At 35.6% G+C, this 15,438-nt stretch overlaps 1 protein-coding gene across 7 annotated transcripts in view; it reads right to left on the reverse strand.

Annotated features, from left to right (window-relative positions):
• LOC118188578 (SPARC-related modular calcium-binding protein 1-like) overlaps positions 1–15,438 on the reverse strand; it is a 426,446-nt gene that overhangs the window by 186,410 nt on the left and 224,598 nt on the right. The gene's annotated exons all lie outside the window — the stretch shown is intronic.

Here is a 15,438-nt window from a genome sequence, read left to right on the forward strand (position 1 = left end):
AGATCTATAGCAAAATTCATTTTTCGAAGTTTAGAAGTGACATCTAGGAGCATTTTGTAAACGCTGTTTTTATACAAACGCAATATCTGAAAAATTCATGTTATAAAACGATACTTTTAGGGCACATACAGTATAATGGAACAATAAGTACAATAGGACATCGTTATGGGGATGGACTGGCCAATTCTACCTCTGAAAGTAAATTTGATTAAGCATCTGTTAGGATGTAATGTTCGGAAGTGTTTCCCAAACGAAATAAAATTTTCATAGCGAAATAATTTGAATATTCTCTATAACAAAATTAGACATGAGATTTCGCGCATATTTTCAGCTTTTTGCTGGTATATTTAAAGTATGGACTATTTCAAGGTATGGATTAATATTCGAAGGTTTTCAGTAAGTTATTTCTCAGCCTTCTTAGCATACCTTCTTAGCATGGTTTAATAGCCAGCACACTCGACGCGTATTCGAGAGGTCCCCGAGGTTCGAATCCCAGCGAGGGCATTAGTTAATTTTCATTTCTCCTGCTTTAAAAAAAAAACAACAACTAATGACTCTACAATAGCTCCCGACCTAAAAAAAAGTGGTGGATGATGATTCTTCGCCACAAGGATCTAGCGATTGAATCCTTTAATCCCCAGTCGCTCTTTAAAAGGGGGAGTATTACGGTTGTAGAGACATTAGGATTATTTTTCGAAGCCAGGGAGATGAAAAATTAGCAACGCCTTCGCCGGGAATCGAACCATGAATCTGGAATACCGGCCCAGTGTGCAGAACCACTACGACACGAAGGCACGCTAGGAATGCGGTTCTCCCGCATTCCCGCCTTCTTAGCATGACTTCGTGGTGTAATTGCCAGCACACTCGGCGCGTTTTCGAGAGCTCTGAGGTTCGAATTCCGGCAAGAGCATCGCTCATTTTTCATGTCTCCTGCTTCTCACCCAGAAATGACCTAATCTAAAGTTAAAATAAAGAATTTTGTATGAGATACGTAATGTAAGCTTTTAGAAATACCTATGATTTGTATTGTTGCTGCATATGTTCAAAATATACAATGGCTTTCGAAAGTTAAGCATGCAAAACAAATTTGGTAATTTTCGAAAGCGTAACTAAATATGAGCGACTGAAAGTTGCAGCAGATGCAGATGACAGTATGGAAATGTACGTTACAACGAATCATGATTGACATCTTAGGTCAGAAGTCATCCCATCGGGTTGAGGAGTCCAAACATATGCTAATTAGGCAGTCGTTGAAGGCACAAAATTGTGAAGGGTTTGTGGAGGTTCATCTAAATCCTGATACGAAGTACTTATAGCTTTCCTAGGATAATTTTGGATGATATTCGTGTTTCTATGCGAAAGAAAATGAATGATAGATAGTGGGCGCTGGGGTGCAGTCGGACGCATTAAAGCAGAACAGTCAGTCAAAAATGTAGCTTTTTTCTTTAGCGTTTATCATTTGATAATTTCTCGAATGAGGAAAATAATTCCAAACACGTCACAAAGTCGTCTAGCAACATGTGCCTGGGGCCAAGGGTTACCACCCTTTCTGGAGATCGGTATATTGCGACAGTAGCCAATAGAATCGACAAATGACCTTCATTCTGTTAAATCCATAGTTGCACAGCTTCACTTGGGAAGACAATATCTACTAGTACTGTGCCTCGAAAGCTTCGCATGAAGAGACTATATACCCAAGTATTAAGTGTTTTGTTTCACTAGCCGCACAGTCCAAAAGAGAAAGGTTAAAGTGGTGTCGTCAACACATTAACATTAACTGCACTGTCTCAGATTGGCACAACGTCCAGATTTGCCGCGGAATTAGACGATAACAGTGTAAGAATCCAGCTAGAACGAGGCTCACGAAATGAGGTTCAGAATGTCATCGAACATCACGCATTCAGATGTAACATAATGTGAGCTGCAATTTCAGTGGGATATTATACCCAGCTGCACATTTTTTAAAGATGGTTGATTCTGTGACAACTGCGTAGTATCGAAATAAAATCCTACATCCCACTCTCAGACTCTTCGGTGCGGCAGATGGTCCTGATATCATCCCTTATGAATGATAATGCCCATTGCCAACATTGCTAAGGTTTACCTTTAGAGTGACAGCGTTTCCCGTATGAAATGGTCGCCGTATTGCCTCTACCATAATCCTATTGAAAATCTTTGGGACGCCCTCGATTATGCTGTCTCGCACGTTTACCTCCTCCAGCCAGTCTCAGACAGCTGGAAATTGCTTCAATCGAGAAATGGCCATTATTAGCACATGCGATGCTTGTCACCTCATTTTAATCGTAGGCAATCGCTGTAACGTTTGTATGAAGAGGGGGCTTGGCAACATCCCTTATAAATGTAAGTTTTGATTATTTTCAGCTTTAAACATCAATTTGTTAATGATCCAAATGTGATGTCATTATATAATTTACGAAAATTAAATACTGTTTTAATCTTAATATGTAATGCTTGCTTTCTTTCATGCATAAACTCATATGCTGCCTTTATGAGCAATTTAGTGTTAATCAAAGCATTAATTTTCCATTTTTGTTGATTTTACCGTATTTTGCTTAACTTTGGAAGCCAATGTATTATAACTTAAACTTATTCTAAATTATACCACTTAATTATATTATTAATAAATAAAGTAACATTTTAAATTAATAATAAGGGCCTTTTTTCAGATCGCTTAGTTTTTTAACCAATAAGCTTATAATTTGGAAGATAAAGAACTTACATCTTATTGAAAAGCCATTAGTTTCTGAAAGGTGGCTATTTGTCAATTTGCGTGGAAGAAGAATTAAAGATCCCAGCACAATAGTAACACTTTTCAAATCAAGCGAATGATAAATACATTATAGTATAACATGATTGCCCAAAAGTATTGGAAAGATTCTGGTTTCTAAAAGTCTACCCCAAAAAAGTCAGTCTTAACTAATTAAAGTAACTTTCGATATTCAGGTCTAGACCATATCACATGTGCACGAACTGGGACCACCATTTTCTCAGAAGTTCCGAACATTTCAGCAGCTATAAAAGGAAGGCCCAAACGAAAACACTGGCTAATAAAGGAAACAATTCCTTCTAAGAAACCGCCCAAGAGAGTTAAGACCTTTTTTTTTATTTTCTTTATCGTTTTTATCGTTTCAAACTATTCCTTGAGAGACAAGTACTTGGAGATCGGCTGTTTAAACACTGTGTAAACAGACGGCAAGCTTTTCATCCGGTAACCCTAGAAACAAGGATTCGCTCTTTTCGGAAACGCCATCTTCGCTCTCCCTGTTGTTTTAAAATACAGTTCACGCGTTCACTCTCTCTCGAGGAGTGAATGTAAATTAGCCCTGGCTAAATGTATTGACTTTAGTGAGATGAGAGCGACAATCCGACGGCAGTCATGTTTTATTCATGGCACTTAAAGATTAGCCGTCTCCTCTTCTCCTCTGGCAACACAGAAAGGAAACAAGGTACTCAGCAGCAAATGACTTGATTCGATAGCTTCCCTGACGCTAATTCATGGTTTTGTATGCGCAAAGGTTTTAGGATTAGGCTATGATCTTTTCTTTGCTTAATGATAAATGCTATGCAGTATCGTGTTTTACGACTTCTATCATAATGTTGCAACAATAACACGGTGAAAAATTGGCATTTTTGCAACTTATTATTCAGATTTGATTAATACAGCTGATCCGGGTTTGTATGTGTAAACGGACTTTATGCGTTAGAAGCGCCTACAGACTTTCCATTTTTTGCAGCACATTACGACGTAACGCTACGAGACCGTGGCTCGATGAATCGCCGGTTATGGGGAGCTTTCTCATTCCAACCAATGGACAAATTTGATTTATTCTTGAAATCACAACAATTCACTACTCGTCAGTTTAGAAAAAAATATACACATTTCTTAATAACGCTATTAATTGTTAAATCCGTACATACATATGCTATAAAATTTTACTGATTTAATCATATTTCAATAATTCGCAAGCAATCCAGTGGATAAGATTACTGAATACTGGTAGTTTTAGCTCCGGTTCAAATCTCAACAAGCTGGTTGTTACATGGAAATTTTCCCGGTTTTTCTCATAGCAGCCAATGTCTCTCAGCAAATTCTTCGAGGAAGCAACCAGATAGGCCTCCTGTGCTTTGCCGTAGTTTAATAAACATAAATCATGCAGCTGCTAACCTTGCAATATGAAAAAACCGCAGAATTTCACTGCACGGCGACAGTATTTCAAAAGAACTCCAAACCGACATCAATTCACTTTATAATGCATGATTCAGATTACTGGATAATTAATAATGTGATTGTAATGTATTAATATTTAATTAGATAATATACATTTTATAAGATAATTCAGATAAAAAAATTTAAACACAAATAAGATTTCGAACGAATAATTATTCAGTATAAATAAGATGATTCAGATCAAATAAAATTGAATAAGAGAATTATGCTGGAAATTACTTTCGAAAGAGGAAGTTGCACAATAAGTTTCATTAATACAATAAATTTTATTTTATTTTTTATTTTATTTCTGAAACGCACTCTTTTTTTTTTTTTTTTAGTTTTTTTGTGCAAAATCTAGAAACTAAAAAACGAGAGATTTTATGATCAACTGAGAAATATGTTAGGATGCATAACAAAATAGTAGAGCTTAATTCATAATTATATTTTTGAACAAAAAGAACTATACATTGTTCACCTTTATGTATATATTCCCTCTTTTCTCTCGATATGCCTACAGAATTTCTGAATGCTTTCGTATAAGTCAATTGATGGAATGTTCTTTTATTCTCTTCTTATTGTTACGTCACTTTTTGAAATGTTATAAAAATAATGCCTTTAACGTAAGATTGCATTTTAAGGAACATAAACACATTTACAGGAACATTACACATTACATTTTAAGGAACGTTACACATTACATTATAAGGAACGTTACACATTACATTATAAGGAACATAGCAAGATGTAAATATGATAAGTAAGGTGACAATTATTAAATGCTGCACCTTCTTGTTCAATCATAAATTTGAGGACAACTGCAGTGTGCAAAAAAGCAACAAAAATCTATTATATCACCCAGCCTTTTGTTGATAAAGTCTTTTCAGATCAGATATAGTGCTTCTTCGTAGAACATAAGATTATTGTCTTCCAATTCAAACAAAAATCATGAATAAATTACTCCCTACCTATCCCCCCCCAAAAAAAAACTATTAAGATAGAAGATTCTTGGGCTAATACGAATTTAACTGTGCAGATTGTTATTGATTTGCCTCTCAGCAGTAAACTCAGACGGATAAGACCGCTAAATGCTGGTAGTTCGACCCAGGTTCGTATCTCAGAGCATCGGCTGCTATTTTCGTGAATTTCTCCATATGAAAAAAAAAAAGAGCCAATTTTACTTAAAGAATTTACCATGAGAGCATTTCTCCCTTCGCTGATAGCCCTCGAGTGCTTTGCCGTAATTTAATCTACCAACCAACTAACATGTATAGAATCCAATGTGATTTAAGATCAAATTAACGTAATTGATCAGAATGGGTTGAGAGCCAAGCAAGCACCTCATTCTTTGATTAAGATTCTTTCTCTAAATAATTACGTGGGAATTAAATACAAAATTACAAGTATTGTTTATTTTAAGTCTGCAAACACAATCCGAATTTTAAACTAATTTAAAGTATTTGTTTTACACATGGGCGTTTACTTAGACTATTAGATTGAATTAACTGTTGTAACTGTAGAATACCACTTCAAAGATGCTGAAATACAAGCAGACGTAGAATCACAGTTTCACAGATGTATAACTTGATAGCAAAAGAAAGTAACAAGGAGGTAAGAATATTTTAAGTACTAAGAAATTCTTGCAAATGCCGTGTAATTTCTCTCTTTCTGATCATTAAAGGCGGAATCAAATTTCCAGTGCTCAATGAAGTTGTAGAAACATTAGGATTTTTTTTAAAGCAGGCAAGATGAAAAATTAGCAACGCCTTCGCCGGGAATCGAACCTCGGACCTCTCAATTACGCGCTGAGCGTGCAACCACTACACCACGAAGGCTCGCCAAGAAGGCGGGAGAAATAGTACTTTATATACTCCCAATTTTAAAGGGCGACTGGGTTTTTTTAGGGTACCCAATTACCAAATCCTGGGTGAGGAGAATCATCATCCAACACCTTTTTAGTTCGGGCGCCACTGTAGAGACATTAGGAGTTTTTGGAAGCAGGCAAGATGAAAAATTAGCAACGCGTTCGCCGGGAATCGAAGCGCGGACGTCTGAAACACGAGCCCAGCGTGCAGACCACTACACAACGAAGGCACAATAAGAAGCCGGGAGAAATACCTTATAAAGTAATTCAGATTTACACAACACCACGTGACAGCACATGCAGGTCTGAGGACTATCTACCTAGGAGGAAGATGCTTTCGTGGAGGACTTTTCGGGGAAACCCGGCTTGTATTCACGCTATACATGCGAAACAGGTTCCCGCTATACATGCGGTCAGCTCATAGGTCTGAAATCGAAGCTAATCCAGGTCGAACTAGAAGCGAAACGAAATATGATGCTAAAAAGCAAAAAGATATTTCTACTATCAAAAATCGCTTATCATAATTAAAGAACTAAAGCTAATTACAGGTTATAAAAAATTAAAAAAACTCTAAACTGAACTCAGTGGCGTAACAACCCTAATGAGCCGAGGCTTTCAGTATCCGAAATCTGCTTTATTGACCGTGGGCCCCAGGGTGCATATGCCCTGAACAAGTGGTCAGCTTGGGTCGCAGGACCCCTAGTGTTTAGTCCCCAAGCGAACTTGGTACTCATTTTATCGACCCAAGTGATGGAAATCAAGGGATGAAAGGCTGAGTCGACCTTGTCCAGCCCGTGAATCGAAGCCGGGAGCTGTGGTGGTGCTGCGAGATGCGCTAGCCAATGCACCACCGTGCTTTAATTACAGATTATAAACAGAGAAAAAAAAGCAGAATGTATTTAAATACCGTAATTCTTCACTTTTAATATACTCAGAAGTGGGGACTAAAAAAGTTAACCTAAATGTTATTTAAACTCATTTTTTTTTTTTTTTTCCCCTTTTTCTCTACCAACTTAGAATCTGGTTTTTGACAAGAGAGATCAAGAATATGGAGGTTAAAGACAGAAATAGCTGAAGTGATTTGTCTTTAATGAACATAAAAGTTATCTCATTATTGATGAATGTAAAGGCTTTCGGAATTAAAGCTGGAATCTACGATCACTCATATTGAAGGAGACTTGTGATGAATACCTTGTTTGTTCAGTTGATTATAGCAAAATTTGCAGGATATACTTTCGTAAGCGAAGGTTTGGCTTCATGGAAAACTTTCGGAGACAAATTGCCACATTTATTCGACATTTGACGAAAACTATTATAAAGCCCATGCAGCTGAAAACTGAGTCGACCTGTCACAGTTCATCAGTCTTATGCATTTAGTCACTGATGGGAGCGATGAAAATTTAAATGTGCAATAAATTAGAAAGACCTAAAATTCCCTTGATAACAGTCTGTTAATGTTTAAGTTCCCAACAATTAGATTTGCTAGTTATTTAATAAATTATTTCAGTAATTGTATTTGAAATTTATAAATTTTAATGCGTTTCCTTAATAAAAGCATTTAGGTTCTTTATCATTGGTGGCTTGTTCAAAGTACTATATAGATATTAGTCGTGTAGCCCGCAGAGTTTGCACCCTGGGCCATCCCGCTTGCCCTTTCTTTCAACCCACACCAAGCATTCTATATAATACAAAACGATATATAAAGAAATAAATAAAAACTAGGTTTGCTTTTGGAATAAAATTTCCTACTTACGTATTATCCCAATAATCTTAACGGAAATTGACAAATTTTCAGAATGTGTCAATTTCTCGCAACCATACGCATAGCAATTCTTCAGTTAATTAATGTCGCCACTGTCGTATGCGTTCCCCCCTCGTTGTGTTTCAAATTATAACTTTTTTATAAACAAATCGTAAAATCTTTTGCCTTAAATTCAATTTTTAAATATGCCCTTGTGGAATTCGCTAGCAATGGAAAAAAATGCGGTAATGTTTCTTCAGAAAACAGAACGTTGGTGCAGAATCTCTAAAATATTTATTCTTAAGTCCTAAACATAAAAATATAGTAATTCATAAAGAATTCTGTTGGTACCCAGACGAAGCAACAAATTCATCAGTTTTGGATGATGGATATTTTCCTCAAAATAATCCCAAGACAGTCGAAAAGTTAGACATAGACATGCATCAGAAAATTCGCATTCAGTAACAGCAGTAATGAATTTCCTTAAACTTTCTGTAAGCCACCAAAAAGGAAAAAAACTGAAAGTTTTCAGGTTTTATATTATGCCAAAAAGGAGTTTCTTCATTTACATACACATAATACGTTTCGAGAGCATTTGGATTAAAAATATTGAAAAACAGCATATATTTAGAATTTTCGATACACAGTCTCGCGTACTGGAGATAAAATGTTTCATTTCGTAGTGTTGCCACTGCTCGCTTTGAAATCGTTGAGCTTTTTAATCGAAAATTCCTTTTTACAAAATATGAAATAGGTAATAAAATATTTTCGAAATTGAAAATTCGGACTTTGAGGTGCTCATGTTTGGGTGAAGGACTACGTTATTCAAAAATGGATGGCTCTAAGTACCATTTTTTTTTCACAATATGAGAAACTTGCATACGTTCATGCAGATTCTTCATTATTTAATTTCTTTAAATATAATGTAGAGCGATAATATTCGGTGGCAGCAATTTGAAAAGTGATTCGACGAATAATGCCGTTTCGAGAGTAATAGCTCTTCTGGGATAATCTTTTAGCCCAAAGAGGCATGCCTCTTTGGGCTAAAAGATTTCAAAAATCACCACTGGATCACCTTTGTTTTGTAGTAAAGGAAGTGCTTTGGAAAAAGCAACTCTAAAATCTAATAAAAATGCAACTTTCAAGTAAGACAGTAGTCTGTAATCTTGCTTTTACCGACAGAGGATGACAGGAGTAAAAGTTCTCTTGGTGATAAAAACATATACCATTCAAATACTATTCGCCGAACAAGTAATGAACTTCACTGCCTTGTTTCGCATGCACTTTAAGTGAATCGTAATTTTAATGAAACGCATGATTTCCACAGAAAACACTAAAATAACAAAAACCTCATGAAAGAAAATACAAATTCCAATACTAGAAACTAGAAATCAGTATAAAACAGTAATGGATAGATAACACAGACGACTATTAAAATTGAATGAGAAAAAAGCAACAACCGACATTTGTAATTAATTGCGCCTATGTAAGTTGTAGCAACATTTGCCTTGATAATTAATTTCTAATAATTATTTCGACTTGATTTATTTATCATTGTAAATCAATTTTCACTCTAAATCTCTAATATTTGATAGAATTCTAGAGAGCTATTTTAACAAAATAATGCTTTGATGCTTTAAAACTAGCCTATTACGGTATCGTGCATGAGTCGCATGCTGTATCACAGGTAGTTCTCTAAAAGGAGAACTAGTCTAATACTTTCATTTTCTGGTAGACAAGATGCATTATTAATCATTTGAGTCACTGCTTGGAAGGCACAATATACAGTTAATAATACCTATAAAAATTTTCAACAAAATGCTTTTGTTATATATAAAGTGGGAAATAAAAGCACTCTTACAACAATCTAGAAGCCAGTGACAATAAATTTGTTTTAGGATAGTATATTTAGTGTAAAAGAATGCAGTGAGGTCTAAATCAGAATCAGGATCGGCTAAGAACAAACTAGAAAAATAATACTGAGTAATTTAAACTTCTTTTATTCTTAATGCTAAATATATTTCTTTACGAAATTAGGGGTGCTTAAGTTCAGAATGAGATTCAAATCTTAGTTACAGTTCTTAAGATAATTAAAATTTTGAGAAATTTAATCTTCTTTTTACGGTATTTAAGACACAAGAACTCAACTATAAAATTCTCTACGAAGTCATCAGTATTCGCCAAAGAGTCGCCGTATAGGTTAAACTAGGACAAATTGATTTGGATGACAAATTTAGAAAGAGATGCTTTTGCGGAGATCTTCAGAGGAAAACTGGCTCGTGTTCACATTACACTCTGAGAAAACCAGAAAATAAGCGTGCACGTTAAAATGGTAAAATTGGTTGTTTTTATTTTGGATATCATTTGGGTGTTACTCAGTATAATAAATATGGGAAAGGCTAAAAATAATGTTATTAATTCCTGCGTTACAGTGGTGATGTCTTTATGATATTCGTTGCACCCACCCTCTATTGTATAATGATAAGAATGTTGATTGTGATTATCGAGTTATTTATGCAAACACTTTATTAAAATACTTTTACACATAAGGCGTCCGACTCGTCACAAAATTCGAAATTTAATTGAAGAAAAGGCATGCATCCAACAGATAAGAAAAAGACTTGGCGTCGATTTGTTACGAATCTCCCTTCAGGAATAGAAAAGAAATGACAATGGTTTGCAAGAAATTCATTAGATGCAGAAAGGCATTTATGTCAGGCAAAACTGACGACCTCAATCAAAAGATCGAGCTTTGTTGTTGCTGTTGGATATCGTGATGACAACCACCCTGGCCTATGGGCAACCTTTCCAACCAGTAGGAAAGGGGGGGAGTGAATCTGAATAAACGCATAAATAAAAATGTGAAAAATGTCTAGACTCTGGGCGTCACTGCTGCGATCCGACCTGACCTTTACAAGGCCGACCGTTAGCCCACACCTCATTGGAAACTTTGTTTAGAGAAAAAAATTCAAACTACGTACAGTGAGGTCATTTACATGCAGAATTTCTCTCGATACCAGAATAGAAGACATCAGGCAACACCTAAAATTCCATCACACGCCTACGCACATTGAAGACATCTTGTTTTGCACTTATACAAGAAAGTTAAAAAATATGCAAGTGCGTGAAGGAATTTATTTACTCGATGTGAATTCAAAACAAGCAGGTTCTGCTTTGTGTAAAAAACAATAAATTGTTGGCTTTATCAGCCTTTCCTGACTCTCAAATTCACTTAGGAAAAACACACACACAAACAAATATTCTTACGAATTTCGTCCGACATATAAAAGGATTTGTGCAGCAGTTTTATCAGCATTTTGTGCATTTATCTGAAGTTGGATTTAATTAACTGCATATATGCTAAGTCTACTTGTATATCTTTTTTGCAAAGGTACAATGAAATTTTTCTAATTGAGAGCAGAATCATTGAACATTATTTCAAACATGTTTAAATTCTATACTCAAGAGTTTAAATCTATACTCAGGAGTGTGTATTCTTTCCAATATTTAAAACGCGATGACGCAAGCCTTCTCATTAAAGTAACTAGATTTCCCACATATGAAAATTAGCAATATATATATATATATATATATATATATTTTACCTGATTATATAAGCATAGTAACGTCTAACTGCTTAAGGCAAGAGACGCTTTTGCGGATAATTCTAAAAAGGAATTTCGGCCATATTCCAACTACACACATGAGAAAACGCCAATGCCCTTTCGGCGGGATTTGAACTCAGATCGAACTACCAATCTCATCCGCGTGTCAGATCGTAAACTGGGCTTGCATAATATCTAAATATGAAATTAGGTTTAGAATCAGGAAGATTGTCCTATTGTCCAAATTAAAATACACCAAATAAAAGCTTTTAAAAAAATGGTAACTTTGAGTAAGTGAGCTTTTTAAGAATTTTAATGGCTAAAATTGTGTGTGTGTGTGTGTGTGATTATGGCAAAGCCTCGAGGGCTATCTGCCTAAGAGGAGGGATGCCTTCGTGGAGGACTTTCTAAGGGAAACTGGCTCGTATACACGTTACACATGGGGAAAACCACGAAAACGCCCATGCAGCCAGCCCGTTCGCGGGATTCGAACCTCGGACCGAACTACCAGTGTTCAGCGACTTTACCGCTCGGCCGCTGGTGGGCCTTTAATGGCTAAAAACACAAATAGTTAAGACTTTTTGTTTATTTGTGTTAGTTCCGCAAAACATTTAATTTGTAATTAGTGTGTCTTAGTTGAAAATTATCATTCAGTTAGTTTTCGAGTTGTCATGGCTATCAATTACCAAAACTTGGTTTTGAGGAAAACTCGCTGAAAATCAACTTTGACCTTACTTCAAACCTTAATAATTTCTATTATTTCTAGATAACTGGAAGAACATTCACATACTTATTCTAAAAAGTTTAAAGAAACATAAAATATTAAAATAATGATAATAATAACTGAATTTTGAGGTAAATGAAAAGCAGGATTTAAAGGAAAAACTCATTTAACTCATATAGCCAGTCATAGAATGGCGAGTATTTAACGATGGATGGATGAGTATTTAAACGGGTAAAGCTTGTAGTTTATTCAGATTATTATTATTATTGGGATTTTGCTAGCCAGCGACCGTTACTGGTTGTCCTCACTGTTACGCGGATTTGCCGATACGCCTTTTTGGCCATTTAATAAGTATAACACGTGTAATGTTGTTGAATCAGCCTAGTTTGCCTTAACTTAAACTGTTAGTCCAGCACTTCTCCTTTGAATTTATTGTGTAACGATTCTCAAGTTATACCGTGAATTGTCGGTGTTATTGAAAGCGCGAAGTACGTGCCTTTTCTGTTCAGAGTTGACGAATAATAAAGGGTCCATCCTACAAACTTGTTGTCTTTTCTTGGAAAGATCTTTGAAAAAATAATTTTAAATGGATCAGATCCAGTTTTCAATGCACTGACCAGTCAACCGTTCGGATTCAGAAAAAGACTATCTACTACAATTCAGTCGACCCTTTGGATTTGTTAGCGTTACAGCCATCAAGTCCGTTTTCTTATATTAAATGTGGGAAAGCTTTCGATCAAGTCTGGTATAAAGGCCTTATATAATCCATTAATATGGTCATGAGTCGTGAGTATTATTTATAAATTCTTTCCTTAGCTATCGAATCTTACGGGTCAGGCAAGGCAGTTTCTAGTTTAATAACACCGAATTCAAGCAGGAATACCGCAGGGGTCTATTCTCGGTCCGATTCTGCATCTCGTTTGTATGATGAACTTTATCGATGTAAACTGTCTCACCGGTAAGGTCAATAAGGTGTAACAGAACGCCGTCTTGGAGTTGTACAATATAGCTGACACTCGAGCTTCAACTTAAAAGACTAAGAATTAAACTAAACTAATCTTAACTAATAAGATATAGCCGAAGCTATCAAGATTCTAACGGAGTTGTCCCCTTAATGCTAATTTACTGCGAAGCCATCAAGGGCACAAAGTCCGGCCGAGTGTAATAATAGCTTACGAGAGAGTAGCCTAAAAAAGGCGGACGCGTGCAGCCAGAATATCTGGTATCTCTCTCACTAAGACAGTAGAACTTCGCGGTTAAATACCGCTCTTCCTCATTAACATTCAGACGTGGTTCTAAAACTATGTTCCGGTCGGAAGTGGTAAGTTGAAATTAAGAAGCGATAGGAAAGGAAGTTTAATTCAAAATTTAACTGTTAATAAAATTAGCATAATCTTTACAAGATGCATCAAGAAAGATCTCACTTTCTTCAACGAGAAACTCCCGCAGTTGCCATAGGAAGCTATTTGAAAGTCCCCATTCAGGAGCATTCTTAACTGGAATGCTCACATGACCAACACATGAAGTAGCAAAGCAACTAGAATGGCTTCCATGATCAAGCGCCGCCTTAATTGTTCCTCTGTATTAGACCTCACACGCAAAAAGCACATTTACACTGGAATCTTCCGACTTATTGTCATATATGCCTCGACTGCCTGGAGAGCCATCACAAAATCAGGTTGCAGACTTTTCAAAACACCTTTCTCAGAGAAATCGCTGTATCCTCTTACTTCATTAGGAATGAAAATATTCATAGAGACATAAAAATAGATTGGCATAATAGACCACATCCAGAAATTGAATAAAAATTTCTTCAACAAAACCATAGATGACGATTTCGTACAGCGCTTTAACAACTGCAAATACGAGCTCATTAATACGGGCTATAACCGCAGGCCTTACACTACCAATCTCCTAAGAGATGCTTTTCTCTCTTAATAAATTTTTCTCACTGACACTTCCACTTATTCAAATTACTTTACTCGAATTTTACGATTTTCGCTGACTGAGAAATTTCTTTAGTTCGCTCCTGCATCCATAATTTGAAACAGTCATCATGCCACAACCGCTCACAGGCCGGAAAACGTTTTCAGCTCTCTCCCAGATCCAGAATATGATATACACATCTCCTGTTTGCCACTTTTATTCCTAGTTGTTTGGAGAATTCTGTTCTTTGTAATGAAAAATTCTGCACTTCATTGGCAAGGATTTCATTTAATTCATGAAGGCTGGGCGGCTTCATGAAGCTTATTAAAACTAATCATTCATGAAGCTTAATTAGGTTTCTTTCCTGCACTTCTCGAACTGCGATCATCGTTTAGGATTCTTTACACATCATTTCCCTACAAGCACTTCGTTCAGGGTAACTATTTCACGAAATAATCTAAAAGACGAATAAAACAACAAGAAGTCCAAAAATTCACAAAGTACATCTATTACAATATATATTACATACATTTTTTTAAGTTTTTCTTAAATAAAATAGTTTAAACTTTAAAAGGAATTTGGAACAAGAAAATTCTAAAAATTTCACTAATCTTGAGACTTATTTAGTGTAAGCTTAGTTATCGCTTAACTCAATTATTAAATCCTAGGACCTTAGAGATAGTGTAAGTTCTCCGCAGAAAAATAAATAAATAAAAAACAAAATAGAGAAATCTCTGCAAAGTATTAAGTCAGCAGTCCTTTACATTCATAAAATTTTCTATTTAGAGAGTAATACTGCCATTCGAAATTCGTAAAAAATTGAACTCTGCATTTAAGAAATCAATACGGAAAGGAAACACGAGATGTCGTTTTCTAACCAAACACATGCGAAAGCGTATAATTTATTTTTGTGGACAAATTTATTCATCGCGGCTTTTATTAAGAAGACGAAAGAAAGCTATAATCTAATAAAATGAACTTCTGGTGTTTAAATCAAAACGCAAAATCCAATAAAATTATATGTATCATAATCATTTTCTTGCTTTTTACTTCCTTGTACGAAGTAAAAAGGAAGTATTGTAATCGCGAAAAGTTTCAGGCATACTTCAACGAAAATATCCATTTTGACCGCTATCGAATGAAATTTATCGATGTTTTTGTGTGATATCTGTACGTAAGGACAGAATAAAATACTCTTTTCCTTCAAAAAATTATATAACTGCTTTAAAATTAATTGTGAAGAGAATTTTTCGTGGCGTCTGTACGAACGTACGCATCTCGCATAACTCAAAAACGAGTAGCCTCAGGACGTTGAAATTTTGTATATAAGACTGCTATAACATGTAGATG

This window comes from Stegodyphus dumicola, chromosome 5, assembly GCF_044657685.1.
Source record: "Stegodyphus dumicola isolate Sdum_Otavi_A_Nest chromosome 5, ASM4465768v1".
Classification (NCBI taxonomy): Eukaryota; Metazoa; Arthropoda; class Arachnida; order Araneae; family Eresidae; genus Stegodyphus; species Stegodyphus dumicola.